At 44.8% G+C, this 25,822-nt stretch overlaps 1 protein-coding gene across 4 annotated transcripts in view; it reads left to right on the plus strand.

Annotated features, from left to right (window-relative positions):
• STX17 (syntaxin 17) overlaps nucleotides 1-25,822 on the plus strand; it is a 324,080-nt gene that overhangs the window by 241,687 nt on the left and 56,571 nt on the right. The window lies entirely within an intron of this gene.

Here is a 25,822-nt window from a genome sequence, read left to right on the forward strand (position 1 = left end):
TCAGTATAATTACAGCTGTTCTGTAAAGGCCTCAGAGGTTTGTTTGAGAACATTAGAGGTCAAACAGCATCATGAAAACCTAAGAACACACCAAACTGGTCAGGGATAAAGTTGTGGAAAAGAGAGAAACATGGTTAGGTTATAAAAATGTAATCCAAGCTCTGAATGTCTCACAGGTCACAGTTCAATCCATTATCCAAGGAATACAGAAACACATTGGCTCTTCACACTAAAAAGGGGGAGGGGAGCTGCAGGTAGAAGAAGGGCTCTGTGTGTGTCCTAGCCCACAAACAGAATGAATCCAGACAACAAACCAGACTATATTTGCACAGCTATTTGAGTGTAACATTTATGTCCTATCTTGGTGTTTTCCACCTTTGTGCATAGAGTGCAAGCCCTATTGCACATACCCATTACATAGCGCGGTAGTTTGGTTTGTTGTCTGGATTCAGTCCATTATCCGAAAATGGAAAGAGTGTGGCACAACTGCAAACCTACCAAGACATAGCTGTCCATCTGAACTGACATTCCAAGCGAATAGAGCACTAATTATGGAGGCAGCCAAGAAACCCATGGTCAATCTGGAGGAGCTGCAGAGATCCACAGCTCAGGTGGGAGAATCTGTCCACAGGACAGCCATTAGTTGTATGCTTGACAAATCTGGCCTTTATGGAAGAGTACCAAGAAGTAAGCTATTTTTGAAAGGAAGCCACAGGAAGTCCCGTTTTCAGTTTGCAAAAAGCCATGTAGGAGAGAGGGAGCATTTGGAAGAAGGTGCTCTAGTCAGAAGAACTGTTTGAGCTAAATGCTATATGTGGCAGAAAATGAACACTGCACATCACCCTGAAAACACCATCCCTACCGTCACACATGATGGTAGCAGCATCATGTTGTTGGGATTGCTTTTCTTCAGGGGGGACAGGGAAGTTGGCTAGAGTTGATGGGAAAATGGATGAAACCAAATGCAGAGCAGTCCTGGAGGAAAACCTGTTAGAGGCTGCAAAATGCTTGAGACATGGGCATAGGTTCACCTTCCATCAGGATAACAACCCTAAACATTCTGCCAGATCTACAATGGAATGGTTTCGATCAAAGCATATTCATGTGTTCGAATGGCCCATTCAAAGTCCAGACCTAAATCCCATTGAGAGTCTATGGCAAGACTTAAAAATCGCTGTTCACAGACGCTCCCCATCCAATCCCACTGAGCTACAGCTAGTGTGCAAAGAAGAATGTGCAAAAATGTTAACCGCTAGATGAGCAAAGCTGGTAGAGACATACCCCAAAAGACTTGCAGTAGCAGTTTCAGCAACAGGTAGTCCTACAAAGTATCGACTCAGGGGAGCTGAATACAAATGCATATCACAATTATTAGATTTAGATTTTTTTAAATAATTAGAAAACCATGCATAATTTCCTTGTCACTTTCCATATTCGCTACTTTGGTATATCACATAAAATTCATTTAAGTTTGTGGGTGTAATTTGAAAAAAATGTATGAAAATTCACGGGGTATGAATACCTTTTCAAGGCACTGTAGGTGTTCCCATAACGGGCAGTTACCCTGCACAATCTGAGGCTGGGTTTACATGTGATCGCTGTGTATTTTCTGCCATGGTTGCCCAAAGAAAAGGTAAGAACAAAGTGGTTTTTGGGAGAAGGTTGAGACTCGACATTGGGGAGACCTTTAGTCTCAGTAGCAGATTTGTGATGTCCTAGAGTACCTACAGAGATAATCTATTATTTTGAGATGGGTACTCCCATTTTCACTAATAATCATGACGTGAAGGAGACAGAAATGACTCTCATTCTACTTATTTAACAATTCATGACATATGACGTACATTTACCTTATGTGTCATGTCCCTGACTTTGATGCAGGCTCACACGCCGAGCCTTCATCTTTCCTAACTGATGTTGACTGATTTAATCAGCCACCATCTGCCTCTAACAGCCGCAGGTGCAGAAGAACTCCGCGTTTAACATGCGCTGACAGCATTCCACGCGCACATTGGTGCGCCAGTGATGTGATTGTGGGTTGCCGATGGATTGCCATGACAGCCGGGGGTCTGCTGAAGATCTCCATGCTTGCCACAACAATTCTCCTGTGACAGCCAGCGTTTAGCTGGCATTCATAGGAAATCGTGATTTTTTTCTATACATAGCAGTGCTGATCCGGTCGCATGATACACATACAGTACAGACCAAAAGTTTGGACACACCTTCTCATTTTAAGATTTTTCTGTATTTTCATGACTATGAAAATTGTACATTCACACTGAAGGCATCGAAACTATGAATTAACACATGTGGAATTATATACTTTACAAAAAAGTGTGAAACAACTGAAAATATGTCTTATATTCTAGGTTCTTCAAAGTAGCCACCTTTTGCTTTGATGGCTGCTTTGCACACTCTTGGCATTCTCTTGATGAGCTTCAAGAGGTAGTCACCGGAAATGGTCTTCCAACAATCTTGAAGGAGTTCCCAGAGATGCTTAGCACTTGTTGGCCCTTTTGCCTTCACTCTGCGGTTCAGCTCACCCCAAACCATCTCGATTGGGTTCAGGTCTGGTGACTGTGGAGGCCAGGTCATCTGGCGTAGCACCCCATCACTCTCCCTCTTGGTCAAATAGCCCTTACACAGCCTGGAGGTGTGTTTGGGGTCATTGTCCTGTTGAAAAATAAATGATGGTCCAACTAAACACAAACCGGATGGAATAGCATGCCGCTGCAAGATGCTGTGGGAGCCTTGCTGGTTCAGTATGCCTTCAATTTTGAATAAATCCTCAACAGTGTCACCAGCAAAGCACCCCCACACCATCACACCTCCTCCTCCATGCTTCACGGTGGGAACCAGGCATGTAGAGACCATCCGTTCACCTTTTCTGCGTCGCACAAAGACACGGTAGTTGGAACCAGATATCTCAAATTTGGACTCATCAGACCAAAGCACAGATTTCCACTGGTCTAATGTCCATTCCTTGTGTTCTTTAGCCCAAACAAGTCCCTCCTGCTTGTTGCCTGTCCTTAGCAGTGGTTTCATAGCAGCTATTTTACCATGAAGGCCTGCTGCACAAAGTCTCCTCTTAACAGTTGTTGTAGAGATGTGTCTGCTGCTAGAACTCTGTGTGCCATTGACCTGGTCTCTAATCTGAGCTGCTGTTAACCTGCGATTTCTGAGGCTGGTGACTCGGATAAACTTATCCTGAGAAGCAGAGGTGACTCTTAGTCTTCCTTTTCTGGGGCGGTCCTCATGTGAGCCAGTTTCTTTGTAGTGCTTGATGGTTTTTGCAACTGCACTTGGGGACACTTTCAAAGTTTTCCCAATTTTTCGCACTGACTGACCTTCATTTCTTAAAGTAATGATGGCCACTAGTTTTTCTTTACTTAGAATTTGTATTATGGAAAAAAAAAAGCAGCTAACAGTCTATTCAGTAGGACTATCAGCTGTGTATCCACCAGACTTCTGCACAACACAACTGATGGTCCCAACCCCATTTATAAGGCAAGAAATCCCACTTATTAATCCTGACAGGGCACACCTGTGAAGTGAAAACCATTTCCGGTGACTACCTCTTGAAGCTCATCAAGAGAATGCCAAGAGTGTGCAAAGCAGTCATCAAAGCAAAAGGTGGCTACTTTGAAGAACCTAGAATATAAGACATATTTTCAGTTGTTTCACACTTTTTTGTTAAGTATATAATTCCACATGTGTTAATTCATAGTTTTGATGCCTTCAGTGTGAATGTACAATTTTCATAGTCATGAAAATACAGAAAAATCTTTAAATGAGAAGGTGTGTCCAAACTTTTGGTCTGTACTGTACATTCGCGTCACTTCCAGTTGTGCTGACCACCGTGACACGGACGTCCTTAGGTATATTCTTGTTTCTGGTCTCTGCCTTTTCACTTGGTATTTACTATTTAAAGGTGTAATGCAGCGACTCGCTGGCATTACGGTAATGGTCCAGGATGTGTTTTACCTGACCATGTACCTTCCCCCTCAGGTGACTGGTCACATGACTGTAACATAGCACTGGTCCTGCGCGCACAGAATGTCTGTCTGATCAAATGACTGTGACATCAGCAAGGTCCTGTCTGTGTGTGTGTGTGTGTGTGCACGGGATGGATATATAAACGCTGCTTGATGGGAGACAGGTGTGTTCGGTGTGTTGGGCGTGAGGCCTGTTCCCCATGTGTGTGGGACACCGTGATACAGTGAAGCCTGGCAGCCTGAAAGGTCGAGGCTGGATCTTGTGTAGATGCCAGTGGCTTTTGAAGGCAGCGGCTTGGTGAAGAGTCCGGAAAGGCGCAGACTGGATGTGTGTGAGTGAAACATTCCAGTAGCCTTAGATGGGACGACGGCTAGAGACCCCCACCTGGGAAAGCCTTAAAGCCACAGTGGTTGCGGATTAAATGGACTGCAGCAGCTAAAACCCGGCAAAGGTAATACACTTTGTTATGTGGACACTGGTATGGACATTGCTAAAGTATTACCTTGCTGAAGGCTGTAACCTGGGCCAAGTGGGCCTGTCTGCCACTTGGGCTCGTGGACATTATATGTGTGAACTGTGGTTTATGAAGTGCAATAAACTGCAGCATTGTGAAATGCCGGAAAGACATTGCTGGTGTGCATTAATTGACCCAGTGCAGCGAGTATCCCCCATTATGATGACTAGCGCTGCCTTACAAAGGGAACCTGTCATGTCCTAGCTACTATCTACACTGCCCCCTTTGCTTTGTTAGTGATGCAGTGTGCATCACTAACAAGCTTTCTTCATTAAAATGGGTGGTAGTATAATGATTTTATATACTTTGTCCTACCCGCTCGTTTTCAGTCATAGGTGTGTAGCGTCACTGCGCATGTGCAATGTCCTGCTGGTCACTGCGCTGGTAACCACACAGCCTCACTGCACGCGCGGGAACCTGAAGCCGGACATTTAAAACTGTGCATGCGCTCCTATAATATCAGTGCTTGCTGAGCGCAATATTCAAATATGTGGGCGGCGCCAACAGTGAGTGAATGCGGCGCCAACTGTGAGTGAATGCGGCACTCGCCCCTGACTGAATAGCAGGATCACACCCCTATGACTGAAAACAAGCAGGTAGGACAAAGTATATAAAATGTTATAGAATCATTATAATACCACCAATTTTAATGAAAAAAGCTTGCTAGTGATGCACATTGCATCACTAGCAAAGCATTGGGGAGAGTGTAGATAGTAGATAGGACATGACAGGTTCCCTTTAATTATTTAAACATGGGACATTTCATATTTATACCAGATCTCCACAAAGCACTAGCACTTTACCCCTTAGGAAGCCACATCGGGTCCATATTGTGGGTTGTATATCAGTGGTTTGTATGGATGTTTTATTACTATCCTAATATTCTTATCAAGCTATAGATGTTACAACTTATCTTTTCCAGCATGCCAATGCTTTAGAAACATTATACTCACATAGGCACTTTGATTTATATGAATGACAATAAGTTGTGTTGTGGCGAATAGATTATCTATAATATAATCGGAGATATGTCTTCCTGTCCGAAGCTTCTATAGACTACGCAGTGTGGCTGAAGACAGAAGAACTCATCCAGACCAGGAGGAGGAGTGTGGCGCCCCAGATCGTGGTATAAGTAGGCAATGACCACTTACCGGTATCACATTGCGGTATGTCCGGCGCCATGAGGACATTTCTCAATCTCCAGAAAGGCTATAGGAGGAGTGTGGCAATGAAGTCAATGTCAGCGCATAGCGCAATCTCCGGCGCCATTTTGTTGAAGTCAAATTTGCACAGTGTCTTCAACAGAGTAGCGTCAGATATGACAGTTTATTTTATTTAAATAACGCAGGCAACGGGCTGCAGGGGAAAGGGAAGTAGGAGTGTTATTTTTTTTTTTTGGATGGAACAGCAGCGCAAGCAGGATAGGAGACCAGGATGGGGGAGCATATACCAGTATCTAGGACCAGCATGGGGGAGCATATATCAGAATGGAGAAGCATATTATAGGATGGGGGACCAGGATGGGGGCGCATATACCAGGATGTGGGACCAGGTTGGGGGAGCATATACCAGATTGGGGGAGCAAATTCCAGGATAGGGGACCTGGATGGGGGAGCATGTATTTCAGGATGCGAGAACATACAGTGGGTACGGAAAATATTCAGACCCCTTTAATTTTTTCACTCTTTGTTTCATTGCAACCATTTGGTAAATTCTAAAAAGTTCATTTTTATTCTCATTAAAGTACACTTTGCACCCCATCTTGACTGAAAGAAAACAAATTGCAAATTTGCAAATTTATTAAAAAAGAAAAACTGAAATATCACATGGTCATAAGTATTCAGACCCTTTGCTCAGACACTCATTTAAGTCACATTCTGTCCATTTCCTTTTGATCCTCCTTGAGATGGTTCTCCTCCTTCATTGGAGTCCAGCTGTGTTTAATTAAACTGACAGGACTTGATTTGGAAAGGCACACACGTGACTATATAAGACCTCTCAGCTCACAGTGCATGTCAGACCAAATGAGAATCATGAGCTCAAAGGAACTGCCCAAGGAGCTCAGAGACAGAATTGTGGCACGGCACAGATCTGGCCAAGATTACAAAAGAATTTCTGCATTATTCTAGGTTCCTAAGAGCACAGTGGCCTCCATAATCTTTAAATGGAAGAAGTTTGGGACCACCAGAAGTCTTCTTAGACCTGGCCGTCCAGTCAAACTGAGCAATCGTGGGAGAAGAGCCTTGGTGAGAGAGGTAAAAAATAACCCCAAGATCACTGTGGCTGAGCTCCAGGGATGCAGTAGGGAGATGGGAGAAAGTTCCGCAAAGTCAACTATCACTGCAGCCCTCCACCAGTCGGGCCCTTATGGCCTCAGTGCAAGACATATGAAAGCCGGCATAGAGTTTGCACAAAAACACACTAAGGACTCCCAAACTATGAGAAATAAGATTCTCTGGTCTGATGAGACGAAGATAGAACTTTTTGGTGATAATTCTAAGCGGTATGTGTGGAGAAAACCAGGCACTGCTCAACACCTGCCCAATACTATGCCAACAGTGAAACATGGTGGTGGCCGCATCATGCTGTGGGGGTGTTTTCAGCTGCAGGGACAGAACGACTGGTTACAATTGAAGGAAACATGAATGTGGCTAAGAGATATCCTGGATGAAAACCTCTTCCAGAGTTCTCTGGACCTCAGACTTGGCCAAAGGTTCACCTTCCAACAAGACAATGACCCTAAGCACACAGCTAAAATAACAAAGGAGTGGCTTCAGAACAACTCTGTGACCATTCTTGACTGGCCAAGCCAGAGCCCTGACCTAAGCCCAATTGAGCATCTCTGGAGAAACCTCAAAATGGCTGTCCACCAATGTTCACCATCCAACCTGACGGAACTGGAGAGGATCTGCAAGGAAGAATGGCAGAGGATCCCCAAATCCAGGTGTGAAAAACTTGTTGCATCATTCCCAAGAAGACTCATGGCCGTACTAGCTCAAAAGGGTGCTTCTACTCAATATTGAGCAAAGTGTGACCATGTGATATTTCAGTTTTTCTTTTTTAATAAATTTGCAAAAATTTCTACATTTCTGTTTTCTTTCAGTGAAGATGGGGTGCAGAGTGTACTTTAGTGAGAAAAAAAATGAACTTTTTAGAATTTACTAAATGGCTGCAATGAAACAAAGAGTGAAAAATTTAAAGAGGTCTGAATACTTTCCGTACCCACTGTATGGGGAGCGTATACCAGGATGGGGAAGCATTTGGTTTCAGTCATGCGGTCGGGGGCGGCGCTGATTCAGTCATTGCTCTGGGAATACATAGCGGCTTCTTTAACCGTGCCCTCGGGCCTGACAGACAGCCGGCCGCAATGTAGAGCCAGTGTCAGTCAGTCAGTACCGGGGGCTCCTGCCTCCATGAGTGAAGCCGAATGCTAGCAGGGAGAATAGAGTTCTCCATGCTGCATTCGGCTGCATTCAGGCGCTAGGCAGGCATAATAACACTGTAAACCTGCAGATTAAAGGCATATCTGCAGGTTAATAGCGTTATTTCTGGTGACAGGTTCACTTTAATTTTGTAGTACAATACCTTAATATAGATAGAGCATACCGCTCTATCCTTCACCTTTTTTTTTTAAGACACTGTGTCTGCAAATTGGCATATGCAGTTTCTTAAATAAAATAGCACCGAATAGTGCGGTATGCGCACGCACTGACTTCGACGCCATTTTATTGAAGTAATGTACTACAACGTCAACATATGCACCGCCCGTCACCATATGGCCGGCGTTTGTTGACAGTGTCTTAAAAAAAATTGTGCGGGTAATGTACCAATAAAAATGCTCCCCACCCGGGCGTAAAACGGATTCAATAGGTAGTTTATACACTGTGTTCCAAATTATTATGCAAATAATATTTTCTCAAATTTTCCCAAATTACCTATATGAATTGCAGTCATTGTAATTTTCCAGTCAAATAACTATTAGAGTACAATTGAAAGGTTTTTGTACAAACTGCCTATGATAACAGTATATTTTTAAAAAAATAAAAAACTCAAACTGCACTCAAAATGCATGTTCCAAATTATTATGCACAGCAGAGTTTTCAACCTTTTCATTTTAATAAAGAACAAAAAATGGTCATTTTTGAAATTATAAGCATTAGCAGGTTATTACAAACTGAAATCAAACAGTTTTTCAACTCAAAACTTTATTCTAGGTTTCTAGTATTCAGAGCTGTTGCTTAGATGTGAACTGCCTCCCGCCATCATAGACACTCCTTTTGATGATGCACCAGAGGTTCTCAATGGGGTTGAGGTCAGGGGAGCATGGGTGCCACACCATAAGTTTGTCCCCTTTTATGCCCACAGCAGCCAGAGATGCAGATGTGTTATGTGCAGCATGAGACGGGGCATTATCATGCATGAAATGATCTTGCTGCGGAATACACGGTTCTTCTTCTTGAACCATAGAAGGAAGTGCTGTTTGAGAAACTCAACATACATTGTGGAGTTCATCTTTACCCCTTCAGGGATCCTAAAAGGGCCGACTATCTCTCTCCCCATGATTCCAGCCCAAAACATTACTCCACCTCCTCCTTGTTAGCGCCGTAGCCGTGTTTGCATGGGGTGTCCATCCTCCACTCCATCCATCTGGACCATCGAGATCATTTCATGCATGATAATGCCCCGTCTCATGCTGCACATAACACATCTGCATCTCTGGCTGCTATGGGCATAAAAGAGGACAAACTTATGGTGTGGCACCCATGCTCCCCTGACCTCAACCCCATTGAGAACCTCTGGAGCATCATCAAAAGGAGTGTCTATGATGGCGGGAGGCAGTTCACATCTAAGCAACAGCTCTGGGAGGGTATTCTGTCCTCATGCAAAACAATTGAAGCAGAAACCATCCAAAACCTGACAAATTCAATGGACGAGAGAGTTCAGAAGCTCCTTTCAAACAAGGGGTCATATGTGCAAATGTAACATCACCTAGAATAAAGTTTTGAGTTGAAAACTGTTTGATTTCAGTTTGTAATAACCTGCTAATGCTTATAATTTCAAAAATGACCATTTTTTTGTTCTTTATTAAAATGAAAAGGTTGAAAACTCTGCTGTGCATAATAATTTGGAACATGCATTTTGAGTGCAGTTTGAGTTTTTTATTTTTTTAAAAATATACTGTTATCATAGGCAGTTTGTACAAAAACCATTCAATTGTACTCTAATAGTTATTTGACTGGAAAATTACAATGACTGCAATTCATATAGGTAATTTGGTAAAATCTGAGAAAATATTATTTGCATAATAATTTGGAACACAGTGTATATAATAATGTATAGTGCTGGGCACAACCCATATCTATGCTATATTATTTAGTGTGTGCCTGTTATTCCTGTGGGAGTCAGTCCTGCACATTCAGCCTTGTCGATAATGACATGGTACATGTACTTTGTTGTATAAGGGCAATCTTTCACTACCTGCTTGCCCTTTTTAAAGGGTTTTTATATGTACAGTACATTTTGTGTTGTGTTTGGTATCAATAAGGTGCTCTTTTTCATTTTTTTCTGATATATTTTTGCATTTAGTGTATTACTATGGATGTCTGATGCCGGATATACACCGGTTTCTTTTCTTTCTAACTGATATACTTTTTGTTGTATGGCACAACTGTATTATTGTTGTTATGCCTCTTCATTGTAGTTCTCATGTTCATAAAAAGTCCAGTCTATCAAAAATCTAAATATAAAATAAATTAATCCAATTGGAAAATAGCGTAATGAGAAAAGAAATCAAAATGGCAGAATTAAGTTTTTTCTCTCACCCATGACAGCACCACGGACAGAGGGGAGCCGCACTTCAAGGACAAGAAACCTACAGGATAAAAGGGCCATACCTCTCCCCCCACATCAGTTGGTTTCCTGTCCTTGACGGAAACCTTTGGTGGTACTGGATAAAGATGAGAAGACTTACCCAGGCCTGGCCGGTTAATTCATGCAGCGGCTCCGTCCATGCTGCGGGACGGTGCAGGGGTCCTGGAAGTGCTGTAGTCGGTCCAGGGGGACTTGGCAGGTGTGCAGACGTGAGTAGCAGCATCATTTCCTGTGGTTGGCCGGCTACCGCGCCACCCGGTATGCACAGGGAGCGCACTAAGGAGGCACGCTCTTGTGACAAGTGTGCCGGTGACATTTGACCCTGAGGTGATTTTTCACTTCCGGCGTAGGACCAGAAGAGGCATCAATGGTGGGACGGGTTATCCCTGTCAGATCCCGCATTTAAAATGCGGGAGCAACATCAGTGGCATTGTGGCAGCGACATTCGTAATCGCTCCAATGGGAAGCATGGCACTAGGAGTAACAGTAGGTCCAGTCAGCAAATCCACAGCTTCTGTAAGCTGGATCTTGAGAGAATGACCCCCAGAGGAGATCTGTCGGTGACATCATTCCTTCTCTGAATTCGGCACCTTTGATAACTTCTGAGCAGGGAGTGATCTTCTTGAAAGTTTACTTTATAATAGTGCTGCTCTTGTCATTTTTTCAGGGAAAACCTAGCAAGTGTATAATGAAGTCTAATGAGACTGAATGTGTACTTTGTAAAGAACTGTTGCCCAGCTCTCGGCAGAAAAGACTTTGTCATTCCTGTATTGAACAGACTGTATGTGAAGAATTACCTAACTTTGCCTCAGAATTAAGATCTATCATTATGGCAAAGGTTTACAATTCCCTACAGTCCCTATCTCTTTGGGAATAAGAAAAGGGTAGGAAAATTAGGAAGTTTAGCAGATCATTCCCACAATCTGTTGAATCAGTCAGGTCTGTTTCTTCCGAGTCCTCTTCTTCTACTTCATCATTGGGTGGCGGAACAGGGGAGGGTCAGTGGTTTCCTGTAGCGGATACGGATAAATGAGTTAAGGCAATTAGATCCACAATGGGTATTTTTGAGTCGAAAGCTCAAAAATCTGTCCAGGATATCATGTTTTGGGGCCTAGAACAAAGTGTCGGAATTTTCCCTGTTTAATGAAAATATCCAAGCCGTCGTCAGAAGAGAATGGAAGAAACCCGAGAAGAGCAGTTTCTTTCCTTCATCATTTAACCTCTTAACACACAAAGGCTGTTTGCACCTTCATGACCAGGCCAAATTTTACAATTGTAACTTCTGTCGCTTTAAGAGGTATCGCTTCAATGGATCCCACTGATTCTGAGATTGTTTTTTCGTGACCTATTTGTGATATATTGTACTTAATGATAGTGGTAAAATGTATTCGATATTACTTGCATTTATTTGTGGAAAAATGGAAATTTGGCGAAAATTTTAGAAATGTAGCAATTTTCCATTGAATTCTTATGCCCTTAAATCAGAGAGAGATGTCACACAAAATAGTAAATAAATAACATTTCCCACTTTACATCAGCACAATTTTTGAAACTTCTGTTAGGAAGTTATAAGGGTTAAAAGTTGATCAGCGATTTCTAATTTTTCCAACAAAATTTACCATTTTTTTAGGGACCACATGAAGTAACTTTGATGGGTCTATATAACAGAAATACCTAAATGTGACACCATTCTAAAAACTTCACCCCTCAAGGTGCTCAGTTTATTAACCCTTCAGGTGCTTCACAGGAATTTTTGGAATGTGAGAAAAATCAATTAACATTTAACTTTTTTCTCAAAAATTTTACCTTAGACGCAATTTTTTTTATTTTCGCAAGGGTAAAAGGATAAAAGGGACCCAAAAATTGGTTATGTAATTTCTCCTGAGCATACTGATACTCCATATGTGGGGGAAAACCACTGTTTGGGTGCACGGCAGAGCTTGGAAGGGAAGTAGCTCCATTTGACTTTTTTAATGTAAAATTTGCTGGAATAATTAGCGGCCACCATGTCGTGTTTGGAGAGCCCCTGATGTGCCTAAACAGTGTAAACCCCCACAAGTGACACCATTTTGGAAACTAGACCCCTCCGGGAACTTCTCTAGATGTGTGGTGAGCACCTTGAACCCCCAAGTGCTTCACAGAAGTTTATAACATTGAGCCGTGAAAATAAAAAAAATCACATTAATCCCACAAAAATGTTATTTTGGCCCTATTTTTTTATTTTCACAAGGGTAACAGGAGAAATTGCACCATGAAATTTGTTGTGCAATTTCTCCAGAGTACGCTGATACCCCATATGTGGGGGAAAACTACTCTTTGAGTGCACGGTCGGGCTCAGAAAGCAAGGAGTGACGTTTTGGAATGCAGACTTTGATGGTACGGTCTGCTAGTGTCATGTCGCCTTTGGAGGGCCACTGATATGCCTAAGCAGTGGAAACCCCTAACAAGTGAGCCCATTTTGGAAACTGGACCTCTCAAGGTATTTATCTACACATATGGTAAGCACCTTGAAACCCCCAATTGCTTCACAGAATTTTACAACTTTGATCTGCGAAAATAATAATAAAAAAAATGTTTCCCCCCCAAAATTTTGTTTTAGCCCCAAATGTTTTCAATTTCACTAGGATAGCAGGAGAAAATGTTGTTGTGCAATTTCTCTGATACCCCATATGTGGTTGAAAACTACTTTGAGGCACAGTGCAAAGCTCAGAAGGGAAGAAGAGTTTAGATTTTGCAGGAATGGTTTGAGCTCCTGAGGTGCCAGAACAACAGAACCCCCCCATATGTGACCTCATTTTACAAACTACACCCCCCAATGAATTTGTCTAGGGGTACAGTGATCATATTGACACCTTGTGTGCCTTAGAATTTTATACCATTGGGCGGTGAAGAAAGAATAAATTACATTTTTACCCGCTAAAATATAGTTTTAGCCCTAAATTTTTAATTTTTCTAAGGGCTAATAGGAGAAATCTTTACAACCAACTGAGGTCTATTTTTGATACCTACAGTATATAAACTAATTATGTCAAAGAATTTATAACCAGAAATAATTTAATAAATTGACAAATTTTATTGAAGACACCATTAAACAATTAAAAGACATGAACAGACATGATTAAAAAAAATTGTGACAAAGAGGGGATGAGGGAGCACCTACAGCAACATGATTTTAAGTACCGTATATGATCCAGAGTTGTCAACAATCTAATTAATTAGGGATTTGGTGCAATATAAAGTGCATAGTGCAAACAGTACTTAGTAACAAAACTACTTAGTTTACCAATTTGATCCATATACATTGATAACACCATAATACTAACCAGTATTCATGTCACTGTAGCGCCCACACCTGCCCCACACTCCTATGCGGGTTTCACAGCGTGCTTCCTCAGGGAGTGGTAGAGGGCATCCAGACAAAATGTGTTTATAAGGGGTACTAATAATATGTTAGCCAATCGAGAGCATCCGGTACCATGTGTGTGTAATTGGCGCATAACCCTACATACCAGAAGACACGGCGCATCCATCCATGGGGTCGCGGCTACATCACTGAAAGGCGCGCTGGCACCTCCCGCAATGCCACAAGTAACCCCGGGAGAGATCAGCGCGCACTTCCGGGATGCGGCGATGCGCGCAACACTGGCACCGCCATATTTGTTACGGGCATACTAAAGGGCAAAGAAATAGGTAATCTATGTTGAGCTGTAGTAAATTTCAAGTTTGATGCTTCCCATAACATTTCAAACAGCCCTAAGGAAAACCAGTGTGGCCTTATAAGATGCTCCGATGCATATAGTAATAACATAACCATATTGACTATGGGCAAGCTTAAGGGCAGAAATAAACAATTTATATTACACTGTGGATAATATATATCCCCTTTATAATATTATATGTAAAGAACAGTTTTATGAACTACACTAATGATTCAAAGATACAAATATATGATATTTGGAGTGAAAATTTCATTCTTGTATGCCATTCAGAACAAATAAGCATGCAAGATGGTAAACCTACATGACAAAATCCTGGTAGGATATACAGGTGCATCTCACTAAATTAGAATATCATCAAAAAGTTAATTTATTTCAGTTCTTCAATCCAAAAAGTGAAACTCATATATTATATAGAGTCATTACAAACAGAGTGATCTATTTCGAGTGTTAATTTGTGTTAATGTTGATGATTACAATGAAAACACAAAGCCATTATCTCAGTAAATTAGAATACTTTATAACAACAGCTTGAAAAATTATTTTAAAATCCGAAATGTTGGCCTACTGAAATGTATGTTCAGTAAATGCACTTTTGTTGGGAACATTTTATATAACATTTTGGAATCACATTTATCTGGCGCTCTTCTCTGAGCATTGGAGTTTCCATTTAAATCTTAGACTGACTTGAGATTTCTGCGTCTTTATAGGAAATCTCCCGCCTTCCGGGTTCAATCTGAATCACGTATTTCAGAGATTTACACGGAAACCCCAGTATAAGCGCTCAGCATAGAGCACAGGATAAATGTGTGCTGAGCAGTGATGAGCGAGCGTGCTCACCACTGCTCGGTACTCGCCCGAGCATCTCACTGCTCGAGATGCTAGTCGAGTACTTCCGAGATACTCAGACAGGAGTTCGGGTCCCCATCCCGCATGTTTGGCACTCCTTTATATAGCCAATTAACAGGCAGGGATTGCCTGACACTCACTGTAATGCCGTAGCCATGTAGGTTGTGGCATTACCGTGATTGGCTGGCCGCATAGCGTCATCGGGCCTATATAAGACCTTGTGACCCTATGCTCATCACATTCTACCCCGGAAACAGGCAGAGTAAGGAGAGGTGCTGCTGAGTGAGGGACAGAATTGGTGGTTTAATAGTTAGGAATAGGTATTCCACAGCAAGATATATATGCATCTGAACTAACAGTCCTTCTGAGGACTAATCCAGCTGCATATATTACTGGTGATAGCAGGAGTTAAGGAGGCAGATTTTGTGGACACTGTATACAGCACAATAGGGTCCATTGCTCGTTCTGTCTGCTGCTGTTACAGATATCCATAGCCCTAGATATCAGGGCTAATTTTTTTTGCTCTTAATCCTGATTATTTGCTTAAAAAGCAATGCAGTGCACCATTTTGCTGCTCCATTTGCTCGTTAGCAGAATGCATCCAAATTTTTTTGATTTTATTCGCATTGCTGTTTGTGGAAGCAGAGAAACTTGTCCATCATCAGACGTGATCCCATATTACTGCAGTAATAATACAGACATTTTGTGGAGCATGCCAAATATTACACTTCATTTAAAGTCTCCAGCTGTGTTTTGTTGAACCTATTCACACTTGGTCTCTGACCAGTTCTATACTACAAGGTCACTGGCTAAAACCGTGGTCGTCACACGTGATCCCATATTACTGTGGTAATAATACAGACATTTTGTGGAGCATGCCAAATATTACACTCCATTTAAGGTCAGCCAGCTGTGTTTTGTTGAACTTATTCACACTTTGTCGCTGACCAATACCTCATCTATAAGGCCACTTCCTAAAACCGTGGTCATCAGACGTGATCCCATATTACTGCGATAATAATCATGGCATTTTTTGGAGTGGGCCAAATATTACACTCCATTTAAAATGGGCAAGACGCGTGGTAAGGGACGGGGAAGTGGACATGATGCTGATTGTTCACGCAGAGGCCGAGTGTAATATCGGCATCTCTGCCCCCTGACAGGTCCTGGCCCGGTGTCTTCCGGCTCTCCTGCTGCTGCTGCCGGCGCGCACAGCTTCCCGGGCACTGTGCTTAGGGCGCGCGCGCGCTCCCCCCCCTCTTAAAGGGGCCATGCGCACCGTCCTAAGGAGTCCCCGGCCAATGGCCGGAGGACCTCTCATATAAAAGGCACCTCCTCCAAAATGGAGGTGACCGTGCAAGGTTGTAGCTCTGTGTACTTACCTTTGCTTCAGCCCTCAGGTCCTGCTGCTAGTCTGACTACCAGTCCTGTCCGCCAGCCTGACTACCAGTCCTACAGAACGAAGGCTGTGCTCAACCGATAAGATAGGTGCTCAGGAAAAAATAGTCTATATATAATAAAGGTATATTCCCGGCACACATATGAAAAGGCAGAAAGTTTGATGCAAATAAAAGTATGTTTATTGATATGACAGATCCTTGGATTTTTTGAGGATCTGTCATATCAATAAACATACTTTTATTTGCATCAAACTTTCTGCCTTTTCATATGACTACCAGTCCTGTCCGCCAGCCTGACTACCAGTCCTGTCCACCAGTCTGACTACCAGTCCTGTCCGCCAGCCTGACTACTCTTCTGCCCGACAGTCTGTCTACAGTCCAGTTCGCCAGTCTGTCTATGGGCTCTTCCCGCCTGCTTACCTGGAAGCACCTGCCTGTTACCTGTCATGCCTGCCCGCTTACCTGGAAGCACCTGCCTGGTTCCTGCCGTGCCTACCTGCCCGCTTACCTGGAAGCACCTGCCTGTAACCTGTTGTGCCACCAGCTTGTCTACCCGGATCACCCGTCAGCCTGCCTGCCATGCTCATCCGCTGTACCGGTCAGTCCCTGCCTTCTGACCCGTGGGAGTCACCTGCTCTCATACAAGGTCTGGCACAGAGTAGCACCTGGTCCCTCTGCTCGGTCCTTCCCTGGTCACGGAGTCGATTGAGCCGCCGTACGATCCCGGTCAGTCCGAGTTGATACCTAGTTACGCCTCTCTGGTCCCTCCTTGCACCGCAGCACAGAGGTTCCACAACCCGGATCCGTAACACCGAGGCCGTGGGCAAAATGAAACTGTGCCTGCTGAGGGAGCATAACAGACACCCACATCATGTGGAACTACCTTTCTGTCCCAATTACTAGGGGGCTGGGGAACACCACTCTTGAAGCCAAAGCAGTGTGAAAAGGTTGTTGGTTGAATGGCAAATAATGCTTCCAGTCAGTTTGCCACCACCACCACCTTATCTTCCACATGGTCAAGTCTCAGTAGCCATGAGTCTGGACCACATATTCCTCACCCTGATCCTCCTTCCTCCCACCATGTAGAGTGCCCGGAGGCAACTGATCCCACACTTGGACACTCCAAAGAGCTGTTCACTTTCCCATTTATAGATTCTGGCCTCTCGCCCGGCCCGCTTTAAGCGGGACAAGAGGAGATTGCATGTAGCAATGCCCAAATATTTGAGCAGCCACGGTCACATGAAGGCGACGGTGGGAAACTGTTGCAAAAGAGGTGGATGATGATGATGAGACACAATTGCCACCAAGTCAGGAGGAGGCCCAGGGTACATACGTGGAAGACAAGGTGGACGATGAAGTCACTGACCCAACCTGGCAAAGTGACATGCATAGGGTGGACAGCAGCACAGAGGGGGAGGGAGGTGTAGCACCACAACAGGCAGGAACAAGCAATGGCGGAGCCACAGACACAAGGCGGGCAACCGTTCCCTGGAACACCAACACGAGGGAAGTTGCCAGTCCAACTGTTAGGTCTTCAAGAGCCTGGCTCTTTTTTAAAGACTGTCCAGATAACCCCAAAAAGGCCATTTGCACCCTCTGCCATGCCAGCATTAGCAGGAGCAGTAAAACTACCAGCCTGGTCACCACCAGCATGCTCAGGAAAGCACCCGACTAGTTGGGCCGAATGCCAGGGTTCAGAAACGGTGTCTGCGGGTGACAACACTGCCTGTTCCGCTGTTGTGAGTGCACACCAATCCTCTGTCCATGGTGCAGGTGAAGATGCCTTTCGCCCTCCACCTGTCATTGCACACTTGCAACCATCACCATCCACGCCCTTGTCCCAGCGCAGCGTTCAGTTGTCTGTACCCCAGTCCTTTGAACGCAAGTGCAAATACGCAGCCAACGCCCCACAGGCCACACTACTCACACATTTCTCAAATGCTTGCACTTGAAATGTTGCCTTTTAGGCTCATGGAGACGGAATCTTTCTGCAACCTGATGGCAGCGGCCGTCCCTCGGTACTCGGTCCCCAGCCACCAATATTTCTCCCGGTGTGCCGTCCCTGCATTACATAAGCACGTGTCCCAGAATATTACCCGTGTCCTCAACAATGCAGTTACTGGGAAGGTCTACCTAACCACGGACACATGGACAAGTGCTTGTGGCCAGGGACGGTACATCTCGCTGACAGCACACTGAGTTAATATAGTGGAAGTCGGGACGCAGTCAGACCCTGCGATGGAACTTGTCCTCCCGACACCGACGATTACGGGTCCTGGGTTGCCCCCATATTCTACAGCTCCTGCACCATCTCAGCCTCCATCTCCAAAATTACCACATCGGTCGGAAGCTGGAAGTACTGCCTCGCCAAGCGGTAACAGGCACTGCGAAGCTAATATGCTTAGGGGACAAACTGCACACCACTGCAGAGTTGTTGACAGCTGTAACAGACCAGGCAGATCTGTGACTGTCACCGTTGAATCTACAGCCAGGCATGGTCGTGTGTGATAATGGCCAGAACCTGGTGGCGGCTCTGAAGCTAGGCAAGCTCACAGACATATCATGCCTGACCCATGTGCTCAACCTAGTGGTTCAGCAGTTTCTCAAAACCTACCCAGATCTGCCTGATCTGCTTGTGAAAGTACACCATGTATGTGCTCATTTCTGAAAGTCACCTACAGCTTCGGCGCCCTCACTGTGCTTCAGCAGCATTTCCAGATTCCAGCTCACCAACTAGTGTGCAATGTCACCACGCATTGGAACTCAACCTTGCAGACGTTGGGAAGGATTTGTGAGCAGCAGAGGGCAGTTTTTGAGTACCAGCTTCAACACGCCCGTCGTTATTCAGGTCGCCTCTGCACATAAGAGCTGATGAGTGGGCATGGATGTCCGACATCTGTGCCGTCCTTGAAAACTTTGAGGACTGCGTCAAGATGGTGAGCGGCAATGATGCCATAATTAGCGTCAACATCTCGCTTCTCTGTTTACTGAAACACTCATTGCTCACAATTAAAGAGGAGGCATTGCAGGTGCAGCACGATGAGATGGAGCAAGGAACCATACAGGATGATGTAACACAGCCCAGCCCCATCTCATCCCAATACAGACTGGGTGATAATGGAGATGAGGAGGAACAGGAGCTGTTTTCCTGCGCTACAGACGGTCCTACCCACACAACTGTCATACTGTCTGTTCAGCGTGGATGGCCTGAGGAAAGGGAGAACGAGGAGGAAGAGAGCATGGACAGTCGTCCTCTTGGTCAGGACATAGAAGACTTGGCTGTTATCAGTCTGGTACAGATGGATGCCTTTCCCGTGACCCTCGAGTTGTACACATTTTGACCGGCAGTAATTACTGGTTGGTTACATTTCTAGACCCACGCTACAAGGAGACATTTCTATCTCTGCTTCCTGCGGAGGTCTAGTAAATTGTTGCAGTACCAGAAGGCCCTTGTTGAGGAATTATTAAAAAAATTCCCATCTGAAAACGCTGGTGGCAGAGGTCACAGTTCCTTGGACAACCAAGGAGTATAGGCAAGGGAGACACAAATATAATGCAGCAGAGACAGGGGAACACTGTCAAAGGTGTGGGACAGTTTTCTCAGACCCTCCCAGCGCCCAGGCCCTGATGCGTGGGGTACTCTGACAAGGAGGGAAAAGTTTTGGAAGATGCTGAAGGATTACCTTGCTGACCGTACTAACATCCTCCGTGATTTCTTTGTGCCTTATAACTATTGGTATCCAAGCTGGACACATGGCATGAACTAGCTCTCTACGCCTTGAAGGTTCTGGCCTGCCCTTCTGCTACCGTTTTGTCAGAGCGGGTTTTTTTCCCCTGGGGTATTATAGCTGATAGGCGCATCCGCCTGCCAACTGAAAATGCTGACAGGCTGACTCTTACAAAAATGAACAAGAGCTGGATTGGGCCAGACTTCTCAACACCACCGGATGATAGCAGCGGAACATAAAGTCAAATCCAGTGACTTTTTTTGAGGTAGGGTGGGTGGGGTCTATTCCCATGCACCTCTCCACACCCAGATACATATGCTTTCTGATTTTGTCTATTTTCTATTGTCCTCCTTCTCCTCATCCTCCACCACCATATCACCAGGGTGACCGTGATGCAACACCCCCATAATTTTTTTAAGGGTGTTTATGATGCCCATAGAATTTTTTTTATAAAGGCCTACCTCTAACATTCTGTATGTTATACTGTATGTTTGTGTATACCCCCCAGGGGTAAATGTTTTTCAGCTCATGCACTTAGTGCATGGGCATTACCAGTCTAGAAGACCCACTCCTTAACAAGGGTAACAATTTTTTTAATGAGGACCTCCTCCATGTCTTTTCAAAGGTGTATTGGAGTGCGTCCAATTTTTGGGCGTCCCTTGCAGTCATTGCATGGGCATTACCACTATAGAAGACCCTCTCCATTATAATGGGAATATTTTTTTTACTGAGGCCCTCCTCTATGTCTCTCTAAAGGTGTATTGGGGTTTTTCTAAATTTTTGGCAGCCCTTGCAGTCACTGCATACGCAATAACAGTATAGGAGACCGCTTCTTAAAAATGGGAACAACAAAGCATAGCCGGCTGATGGTCCTTTAAAAATAGGCTTTGTGACTTTCAGAGTCCAAGTTCATAAATTATTATTATTTATTATTATAGTTCCATTTATTCTATGGCGCTTTACATGTGAAAGGGGGTATACATACAAAAACAATTAAAATAATCTTGAACAAAATGTGACCGCGACTGGTACCGAAGGAGCAAGGACCCTGCCCGCAAGGGCTCACAGTCTACAAGGGATGGATGAGGATACAGTAGGTTAGGGTAGAGCTGATCGTGCAGCGGAATGGTGGAGCAGTGAATACTGCAGGTTGTAGGCTTGTCGGAAGAGGTGGGTCTTCAGATTCCTTTTGAAGGTTTCCACAGTAGGCGAGAGTCTGATATGTTGGGGTAGAGAGTTCCAGAGTAGGGGGGATGCACAGGAGAAATCTTGTATGCGATTGTGGGAGGAAGAGATAAGAGGGGAGTAGAGCAGGAGATCTTGTAAGGATCGGAGGTTGCGTGCAGGTATGTAGCGGGAGACTAGGTCACAGATATATGGAGGAGACAGGTTGTGGATGGCTTTATATGCTGTGGTTAGGGTTTTGAACTGGAGTCTCTTGGCAATGGGGAGCCAATGAAGGGATTGACAAAGAGGAGAAGCCAGGGAACAGCAGGGGGACAAGTGGATTAGTTGGGCAGCAGAGTTTAGGATAGATTGGAGGGGTGTGAGACTGTTGGAAGGGAGGCCACAGAGCATGAGGTTGCAGTAGTCGAGGCGGGAGATGATGAGGATGTGCACTAGTGTTTTTGCAGATTCATGGTTGAGGAATGTGTGGATCCTGGAGATATTTTTGAGTTGGAGTCGGCAGGAAGTGGAAAGGGCTTGGATATGTGATTTGAAGGAGAAATTGGAGTCTAGGGTTACCCCAAGGCAGCGAGCTTTCAGGACTGGGGAGAGTGAACATCTATTGACGTTGATAGATAGGTCAGTTGGGGGTGTTGAATGAGATGGTGGAAAGATGATGAATTCTATTTTATCCATGTTAAGTTTCAGAAATCTAGCAGAGAAGGATGAAATGGCAGACAGACATTGTGGGATTTTGGTTAGTATGAAGGAGATATCAGATCAAGAGAGGTAGATCTGTGTGTCATCAGCATAGAGGAGATACTGAAAGCCGTAAGACTCTGTGAGCTGACCTAGGCCGAAGGTGTAGATGGAGAAGAGAAGGGGTCCTAGAACTGAACCTTGGGGGACACCGACAGATAGGGGACGAAATGAGGAGGTGGTGTGTGAGTGGGAGACACTGAATGTCCTGTCTGTTAGGTATGAAGAGATCCAAGATAGGGCCAAGTCCGTGATGCCAAGAGATCAGAGTCTGTAGTAAGAGGGAATGGTCCACTGTGTTGAAGGCAGATGACAGGTCTAGGAGGAGGAGAACAGAGTAGTATCGCTTGGATTTGGCGATTAGTAGGTCGTTGGTGACTTTCAGTAGAATTGTGCAGTTGGAGGCGGTCAAAGAGATAGCAGGAGGAGAGGTGGGAGGACAGTTCAAGGTGGACATGTTGTACCAGTAGTTTTGAGGCATAAAGGAGAAGTGATATGAGGAGCTAGTTAGTCAGAGAGGATGGGTCGAGGGAGGGCTTTTTGAGGATGGGTGTGATTGGGGCATGTTTGAAGTATGAGGGGAAGACACCAGTTGTTCGTGACAGGTTGAAAAGGTGGGTTAGGGTTGGAATGAGGATAGTGGTAAGGTTGGGGATGAGGTGGGATGGGATTGGGTCAAGTTCACAGGTGGTGAGGTGTGATTTGGAGAGTAAAGAGGAAAGTTGATCTTCCGTAATGGTGGAGAAGCTAATTTTAGAAGAGGAGGATTGAGTAGGTATGAGGGGTGACTTTAAGCAAAAGCTTTGTCTGATGGTGTCAATCTTCTGCTTAAAGAATGAGGCAAAGTCTTCGGCTGAAATGAGAGAAGAGGGAGGAGGCACTAGGGGACGGAGGAGAGAATTGATGGTGTTGAATAGTTGTTTAGGGTTGCGAGCAGGGAGGATATGAGAGATGAGATGTATGTTTGTTTTGCTGCAGTGAGTGTGGACTTGAAGGTAGTGAGGGACTGTTTGAATGCGATGAAGTGCTCATTGGAGTGAGACCTTTTCTTCTACTCTCAGCAACCCTGGAGGCCCGTCGCAGTTCTTTGGTTAGGCTGGTGTGCCAGGGTTGCCTGTTGATCGTGCGAGCTTTGGTATGTGTGAGGGGGGGCAACCGTATTAAGAGCTGCAGCTGTTGTGTTGTATAAAGCGGCAGCAACATCTGCATCATGTAAGGAACTAATGTCTGTAAGAGGGAGAGAGATTCAGAGAGTAAGTGTAGGTCAAGGTGTTTAAGATTTCTGCGAGCGTGTGCAAGTTTGTGGATTGGGGATTGTGGCCCTGGAGAGGAGAGGGTAGAGAATGTAAGTAGGTTCTGTTCAGAAAGGGGGAAAGGTGAGTTAGAGATGTTAGATAAGAAACAAAGGCAGGTGAAGATGAGGTCCAGTGTGTGGTCATCTTTGTGAGTGGCTGCGGAAGACCATTGAGTAAGGCCGAAGGAGGAAGTGAAGGAAAGAAGCTTAGAGGCAGCTGAGAGGGAAGTGTCGATGGGGATGTTGAAGTCGCCCATGATGATAGTGGAGATGTCAGCAGAAAGGAAATGAAGTAGCCAGGTGGTGAAATGGTCTAAGACGGTGGTTGGATGTGTCTGATCATGTCTCACACACCACATGGGCAGATAAGGTAGTAAAATGTTAAAATGACATTTACTGGTGTAACATCTCTGCTTGCTGTATCTATGTCATCTGCTGAACCCTCATCCTGAAACTATTTCTATTGTATAATGTGTCTGCTTGCTGTATCTGTGCTCTGTTATTTGATGCATTGTACTCAGTATTCACTGTCTGTCCTTCCATCATTGTAGACTTTATCTGATGGTGAAAGGTGTTATACTGTGTCAAGCATAGTGTGTTAGGTCTGTGTCTTTGATCAGTGCTGCACTCCCCTGGTGAGCTGAGCAGCTGGCAATTTAGTCACAAGCAGCTCCCACAATCCCTCTCACCTAATGCTATAGTCCTTCCTATAAATCTAGATGCATCTTAAGGGGTGCACGTGGTGTGGGGTGCATGCACGTGTCTTCTTCAGCAAAGTGTCCTATTCGACAAGTGTCTGACAGTCATTTCAATGGCAGTCATTCAGGGCAGGAGTCAGGTAACCCACATTTTATACTCTCGTCTAACTATGTATTTTATTCCTGCGTCAATATTCCTGAGTGCTTTTTTCATTTACATTCACCACCCTATCCCCCCTCCATCACCACTCATCCATATCTGCCCCTCTCTCCTGCCCTCTCCCATGTACAGCTCCCATGCTCTTTTGAACTTCCTGAAAAATATCACTCTATCTCATCCAAAGGTATTGCATAAGAAACCATGTCCCAAATCCAAAAACTATCTGCTCTTTCTCTTTTTACTGCTACTACTCATTTCAGGGGATATCTCTCCTAACCCCGGGCCACCCTCCACCAACCTCTCCCTTACCTCACATCGAAACCCTGCTAACCTTATTAAAATCAGCTGTACTCCTTCATCTCCCTCCTTCAATTGCACACTGTGGAATCCTCCTTTCCTGCACAACTACTTTCTGACCAACTCTCTCAATCTGCTGGCCCTCACTGAAACCTGGATCCAGGATTCTGACACTGTCTCCCCTGCCGTCCTTTCTCATGGCGGCTTGCATTTTTCCCATTCCCCAAGACCTGCGAACAGACTTGGTGGTGGGGTCGGCATACTCCTGTCCCCACATTGCACCTTCCAGGTCATCCCCTCAGTACCATCACTCTCATTCCCTTCTTTTGAGGTCCACACCATTAGGCTCTTCCATCCCCTCTCCCTCAGAGTAGCTGTCGTATACCGTCCCCCAGGCTCACCCACCCAGCTCCTTAACCATTTTTCTGCCTGGCTGCCACACTTCATGTCCTCAGATTTACCAACCCTTATCCTGGGAGACTTCAACATCCCCATAAACAGCCCCACCTCCTCATCCGTATCCCAGCTTCTATCTTTATCCACTTCTCTTGGCCTCTCACAGCTTTCAACCTCTGAGACACACAAAGATGGAAACACCCTTGATCTGGTCTTTGTCCGGCTTAGTTCAATCCCCCACCTAAATAACTCCCCTCTTCTCCTCTCTGATCATAACATTCTCTCCTTCACACTCACACATCCTCACCCACCCCAGCACACTCCTACCTATCACACATTCAGAAATCTACAAGCCATTAACCCCCATACACATACAGACTCCCTTCACTCATCACTGTCCCCAATCTCCTCTTTTTCCTGTCCTGATCTGGCTGTAAACCACTACAATGAAACTCTCAGAAGCACACTGGACCAAGTAGTGCCCCTCACCCTCAGAACCTCTAAACACAGAGTAAAACAGCCCTGGCTCACACCGCAAACCCGATTTCTCCAGCGTTGCTCTAGAAGTGCCGAACGCCTATAGAGGAAAACTCGCACACTAGAAAACTTTATCCACTACAAATTTATGTTAAAAACATATAACTCTGCCCTTCACCTCGCCAAACAGACCTACTTCACCACCCTGATCTCCTCACTATCCAACAACCCCAAAAAACTCTTCGATACCTTTCACTCCCTCCTCAGTCCTAAAGCGCAGGCCCCCATCACGAACATTTGTGCTGAGGACTTGGCCTTCTACTTCACAGAGAAAATAGATACCATCCGTCAGGAAATCAGCTCCTAGCCACCAAGTGCCATGACCCCCCCCCCCACATCCCCTCTGGATCACTCTCCACATTTGACCCAGTCATAGAAGACAAAGTCTCCAGGCTCCTCTCTTCTTCTCATCCCTCTACATGCACCACTGACCCCATCCC

The sequence above is a fragment of the Phyllobates terribilis genome, unplaced genomic scaffold (genome assembly GCF_046119375.1).
Source record: "Phyllobates terribilis strain yellow unplaced genomic scaffold, ASM4611937v1 Scaffold_4__5_contigs__length_816908805, whole genome shotgun sequence".
In the NCBI taxonomy this organism is placed as follows: Eukaryota; Metazoa; Chordata; class Amphibia; order Anura; family Dendrobatidae; genus Phyllobates; species Phyllobates terribilis.